Here is a 7,287-nt window from a genome sequence, read left to right as displayed (position 1 = left end):
ATTCACCTACCATTAGAGCTTCGAGTCACATATCTATAAGGTCCCCTTGGTAGCTTGGATAAAGTCGAGAATCAGTTTTTGGGTCAGTTTGAAATGTTCAAATTGACAAGAGGGAGTTCGATTATATATGATATAATTGAACTAGTTAATTATATATGATATAATTGACTAAATGTATGAGATACATTATTTTGGAGGAAATTAGATATAAATATGATTTATATCAAGTAGATGAGAAATTACTATAGTAGATATATAATATCAAATTATAGGTTAAGAATATAATATGATTATATTCATTAATTATTTAATTAGGCGGTTATGTGATAATTGACCGAGAATTTCTCCTGAATCGTGTGAAAGTGGGAAGATCAATTTTGGTTATTGTAACTGAAGAATAAAACGAAATTTTTTTTCATTTTTGTAAAGAGTTCGAAAATTCGCTCAGGATGTGGAAACTTCACGATCGCTTAATTGAGAGCCTATACGATAGCGCCCATCATCTAAACGATCGCACACCTGCGCACCAAACGATCACACGCAGTTTCTAAATGATCGTTCACCTTCTTTAAACGATCCCTTAGCACGCCGTGATGATTTAAACGATCGCTTACTATTTACTAAATGATCGCTTAGTAAAACCTACACGATCATGTACCTTTCTCTAAACGATAAGCACCCGACTATACGATAGTCATCTATTATTTCCCACTTACTTGTTCGTTCTACATGATCTTCTTTTCCTCCTCCCTCAACCAATTCCATCAAAGTCCACTCTTTGGATTCTCACTCCGAGGATACCGAGGGCTTTGAGTGGTGGTGTCGTTCCCAGTCGTGTTTGTTCGTGCACTGCCGTTCGTGTAGAAGATCGTGGTGCTACTAGGCGATTAATTGCTGGGCGATAAGAACCGTAGAGGAGTCACTTCCGCTGGACTAAGTTCGAGTGAAGATCGTCTTCAACTAGTACATTTACTTCTTTTTTTTATTTTAATTGTTAAAGCATGCCTATAATTAGTGGGGTGGTAATTCGGTCACAATGAAATTGGAAAGATTCGAACCCACTCATGGATACTCTTGTTTAAGAGTTCCTTCAGATCAGCATATGGTGCTTGTGGAGTTTTCATAATGAGATTTTCTTCAGGAACGGGGTCTCTCATGTCATCTCGCTGCATAGGTTGATCGAGAGGCATTTGGTTGATTTGGATGGGTTTCTAGGCATGTTGGCTTCTTCTGATCCTCCTTCTCCCTCCAGTTCCTCCTCTCATCTTCATTGGTGTCCTCTGGTTGTTGGTTGCCAACAACTTAATGTAGATGTGTGGGAGACACCCTGGAAGTCAGAGGTGGACTTGGGTAGATTGTTCAATACCATAATGGTTAGGTGCTCTTGAGTGGTCGCAAATTTACCCAGAGAAGGGCAACATCTTCTAGAAGTTGAGGTCATCTTGGAGGGTAAGGAATGGGATGGGTCCAATCCTCTAATCGAGATTGAGTCTAATTCGCTAGAGGTTGAATTATGAATTTAGTTCTTCAAATTTGAAAGTTCTGTTTATTTGGTCTTTAAAATTTCAAATTTAAAAATTTAGTTCCTTAACTTTTAACATTTTTAGTGGTTATTTAGCTCACCAACATGAGTTGATTTGAGTTGGTATAATATACCAATTCAATGTTTGGCCCACCATCTTTAAATGTTGGTGGAGTTGAGTTGGTATATTTTACCAATTCATCCCAACTCTCCCTTCTTTCGATGTTTTCAATGGCTCCACCCATCGATCACTATCGACAACTATCATTGCCACACTCCATAAACTAACTCCAGGCTTCGACAACTACCTTCGATGACAACTCTGGAACCAACTCTAGCAACCAATTTCGGGCTCCGGAAACCACCTCCGACGACAGCTTCAGTGCCCCAACTCCAACGACCACCTTCATGCAACCAACTTCGACGACTAATTTTGGGCTCTAGCAACCACCTTTGACAACAAACTCCAATCTCTAACAACCACATTCATAGGCTCCAAAAACTACCCCCGACTACGAGCTCCAACAAAAATCACCTTCAATGACCACCTTTGAGCAAACATCTCCGATGACCAACTTTAGGCTTCGACAACCATCTCTAATGACAAAACCCCAACAACCAATTCCAATACCACCTTCATACGACCAACTTCGAACTCCAACAACCACTTTCAATTACAAATTCCAATGAAAATCATCTTCGACGACCACCTTCGCGCAACCAACTCCGACGATCAACTTTGGACTTTGAAAACCATCTCTGAAGACAAACTCCGTTTACCAACTCCAATACCACCTCATGTGACCAACTTCAGGCTCCGACAACCACTTCCAACTACAAACTCTAGCGAGAATCATCTTTGATCATCAATTTTGACAACCACTTTCGACTATTATAAGACAATAGTTGTTAAATTATGTTGTAGGGTTGTTAATTAATCTTTATACGTAGGAATTTGTAAAATATATTTTATTTAATTGAATTCACATATCAAATGAATATTAATAATATTTGGAAAAGTATGTATGCAGTTGAAAGTATGTAATACATAAAAAGAACCACAAAGTGGAGTTTTTTTCTTGAAACATTTTCTGGCAAGAAATAGTGAAAAATGGAGATTTGTTTTCTGATGGTCCTCCAAATTTAGAGAAATTGAAAATAAAATTATTGAAGAAATATGATGGTATTCCATTGGTTGTTAAGATGATGGGGGAGATTCAATTAGAAAAATTCATGACAAAGTAAAAATATAGAGCAACAATAGGGAAGAAGAAGATGATGATGAAATTCATTGAGAAAAATTAGGAATCAAAAGTTTTTGTTTCTCTTAGGTTTCTCATTTTATTTAACTATAATCCTGCAAGAAATGTAGTGGGTTAATTATTGTTCATTAAAGAAGAAGAAGAAGAAGTAGTTTAAAAATTAAAAGAACAAAAATTGCCATCCATATGTTATTCAACCTAAAGATGCGTAGAATTATTGAATAAGAATTTTCAAAACAAAAATAGTCATCATAAAAGAAAATTATTTAGAGTTAAAAAAACTGCACTACATACCCCAGATATATGAACTCAACTTTGTACTCCAAACACAAATATATAAACTCCACAGATATATGAACTCCACAAACATATGAACTTCAGATATCATATCTTAACTCAGTGCCTCAAACAGCCCTTTAAGGTTTATGAATAAACTAGGTACAGAAAACAAAGTTAAAGTTTCATTAGACATCAAATTCAAACTTACATCTACACAAAATGAAAGGTTTAGAACGAGTCTATTAGATATTTGGTTTAATTTTCAAGTATTTAATTTTGAAAATAAATCATTTTAGAAAAATTGAAATGTTTAGCAATCACTCTCAAAATAGCCTTTGTAACACATTCAAGTGTATTTTAAAAAGTTATTATCAAAGGGTTTAAATAAAAATGACTTTTTTGAAAAAAAAAAAAATATTTGTTCTCTAGTCAATCAAAGTAGGCCCTAAGTCTTCTATATCTATATAAAAATAGAAATAAAAATAAAAACCTAATATTATGATAAATGATCACACAAATTTCTTATTCCTCTAACTCACTTTTTCTAATCTTCAAAAAAAAAAAAAAAAAAAAAAGGAAAGAAACTCACTTTTTCCAGACTGTTGATTGGTGTGGAGTTTATGCTATTTCTGAATTACAGTTCTTTATGGAAAAGAAAAAGAAAAAAAGAAAAAAGAAATTGTGATGTGTTTTGCTAAAGATTGTGGAGTTCAAACTTTTTATCTCATGGTCGTTCGTATTTTTGTACCTACACTTTTTTATAATTTCTTATCAATATTTGTATTTTATTGTTGAGTTTGAAAAACTAATTAAGCCATGTTTCCAAGTTTTGCATTAAAAACAAATTTATTTCTTATTTTGATTTTTTTTTCTTATTAATCTTCTAGCAGAAAGCAATCATCTTAGAATCTAACGGTTAAATATTATGTTGTTGACAATATTTTTTTAAGTATCACAAAAGTTATCTAAGTTGTACATTTATAGTTTTCTAGCAAATGGATGTTCTACGAAAATGTAGATTCTGCAAAATACTTTCTTTATCGAATATTTCCTTATGCATCATTATTTGTCGATTCTTTTTCTTTTTCAATATGTGACTGCTATGGAAGTTAGAGTTGCTCGTGTGTATTTATGCTATGCATATTTATAGAAAAATTAGTCATCTGGTTCGAATGGAGCTCATGACTTGAAGGGAGCTCGAGTTTTACAAAGAGGAAGTCTCACTAATACAACTACTTATGGGGAGTCTAAGTTTCCATGAGAGGGAGTCTCAAAACTAGGGGGAGCTTATGTGTACGGTTGAGTTATAAAGTTGTTCGGGAGTCACTGTAATTGTGTTATAATTACTTATAAGTACTACATTGTAATTATTTATCATTGACATTAATGAAGTTATCTTTCCAGGGCATACTATTCCCCAGTCATAGGTGGTTTACACTTAATTGAGTTACCAATCTCTTGTGCTCATTTATCTTTTAATAATTTCTTGTAATTGTTGTGTGAAATGTTGAAACATTGTAGGTAATATAGTTATCTCGTAGAAGTTAACTCATTTCTTATTTTCAATTGGTATCAAAGCGGATCACCATTATCTCTGGTGCTGTGATAAAAACTCTCTCAAATGGAAGGAGTAGAGGAAGAAGGATCTACTACACATCCCTCTGTTTTGGATGGAACATACTATGCATACTAGAAAGCGTGGATGTCAGCCTTTCTAGAATCCCTAGACAACAAGTTCTGAAAGTCCATTATTGTTGGTTGGACTAATCCTTAAGTGGCTAATGAGAAAGGTGAACTGAAACTCAAACCTGAAGTAGAGTGGACTGAAGAGGAGGATGAAGCCTCTCTTGGAAACTCACGAGCCCTAAATGTCATATTCAATCGTGTTGATAAAAATATCTCTTGGTTGATCAATACATATGTCTCTGCTAAAGAAGCCTGGGATATTTTTGTTATTGCTCACAAAGGAACATCCAAAGTTAAGATGTCTAGATTGCAACTGTTGACCTCAAAATTTAAAGCTCTAAAAATGCAAGAAGAATAAGTTATTATTGAATCCAATGTCAGATTATTTGACATTGCAAACGAATCTTTTACCTTGGGAGGAAAGATCTCTAAAGAGGAACTTGTCAGGAAAATTCTCAGATCGTTACCTAAGAGGTTTGATATGAAAGTCACTGCAATAGAAGAAGCCCACGATATCACCGCAATGAAGGTTGATGATCTGTTTGGATCTCCATTTACCTTTGAAATGTCCCTTGGTGATAAACCATAGAAGCGGAACAATGGAATGACTTTGCAATCTTCAATTTAAAAACACTTGAATCAATGAGGAGCCGAAGAAAATCTTGCTAATGCAATCTCCTTACTATCAAAACAGTCTTCTCGCGTGCTAAAGAAGTTTGAGAGAAAATACGATTTTCACTCTAGAAGGATGGTTAAATCGGGGAACAACTCTAGATTAAAATGTTTAACGAACTCATAGATCAAATAAGGATTCTAACAAACTGAATGGTAATGACATGAACAAAGATAAACAGTTAGATGTCGTGAATGTGAAGGTTTTGGTCACTATCAGTCCGAATGTTCAACATTTCTTAAGAGGCAAAACAAGGGTTATGTTTTGACCTTGTCAGACGAGGAGTCTGATGATTGTAGTGATCTGGAAGAAAATGTTAAGGCTTTAGTCAGTTGCATTTCATCAAACAGTTTAGAGGAGAAAATGTTTATCGATAAATTTGTTACAGTTATTGGTGATGAGGAATCTTGTGACTCGTTTATTGCAACGTTCTATCATGAACTTTATATGTAGAGGTGTGAGGATGCCAAGGCTCTTGATATTCAGAAGGTAAACATGGAGTCTCTTATTGCTAATAGTGCTTGCCTTATGGAAATTATTTCAAATTTGAAATATGAACTCAATAAAGTCATAAGAGAGAGTCCATGAATCAATCTGTTAGAATGTTAAATTTTGGAAATAATTGTTTAGAACAAATCTTGTCTGAAAGCAAGTCCTCCAGAGATGTTCGTGGTATTGGCTTTACTGGTCCAAGTCTGATAAGAGACTTCAAAGTTCAGATAAAGGGAAATAGAAAATTGTGTTTGTTAGAGAGTAAGAAACATGAAAAAATGCTCAACCAAAATGTCCTATTTCAAGTGTTCAAAGCAAGAATCATTAAAGCAGAAAGCAATGTATCTGTCACTTCTATGGAGAAAAAAAAAACCATATTAGACCCTAATGCTACAAGTTGTATGGCTATTGGAGCTTTGAACAAAACTCACGGTCATTTGGTTATTATAATAGCAGAAGATCCATTCTCCTATAATGAAACAAATTTGGAGATTTAAAAACAATCCAAACCTTTGTAATATTGTACTTACTTCACTTAAATCTTTAATTAAAGGGGTTTGGTTCTTCGATAATGTTTTCGGCATATGACAAGAGAAAAAAGCTATATTATTGATATCAGGAAAGTAGGTCAGAACAAGTTACATTTGGTGATTGAGCAACAGGGAAAATCATTGGAAAGGAAACACCTAACTATCATGGCTTGCCTGTACTTGAAGATGTAATGTTAGTGATGACAGAATGCATCCCAATTAAAATCAGGTATCGTCCTCAGAGACTAGCGTGAATAGATTCTCCTAAGCTTAGATATTGTAGTTTTTTATTGATTATAGTTAGGCAACAAGAATATTGATTTGTAAACAAAATTAAAGTGCAAATAATAAAAAGAAAGAGACAATCAAGAGGAGTTCGATTCCAAGGTGTTGTTTCATTAAGGGTGTACAAATGGAAATTGACATGCAATTAAATAATAAAGGCTGGTTGAGCTAGAAGTTCTAAATTCGGAAAATCCTTTTTCAAGCTCAATCTGTTCTAACCCTAGTTTATCAAGTTTAAATTTCTTCATATTGCTTAAACTAGTGTTGCAAAAATACCTTTCAATTATTCTTGAATCAGTCTCAATATTGTCAATTAATATTGCTTAAACTAGTGTTGCATTAAGACCTTTCTAAATTTCTTTCTCAAGCAGAAGAATTAGCCCTAGATCAATTGATTAATGGCCAGTTAACCAAAAGTATTAAGAATAGATAATTTAGAAACTTAATCAAGAATTAATCAATTATAATATCAAGAATCCATTCAAGAAACCCAAAAATCCAACAATGCCCTAGAATTTAGAGTTTAGCTACACATGATTCCAATAATAATAATCCCTA

This window comes from Benincasa hispida, chromosome 4 (genome assembly GCF_009727055.1).
Source record: "Benincasa hispida cultivar B227 chromosome 4, ASM972705v1, whole genome shotgun sequence".
NCBI classification, from domain to species: Eukaryota; Viridiplantae; Streptophyta; class Magnoliopsida; order Cucurbitales; family Cucurbitaceae; genus Benincasa; species Benincasa hispida.
Note: the sequence above shows the minus strand (reverse complement) of the source record.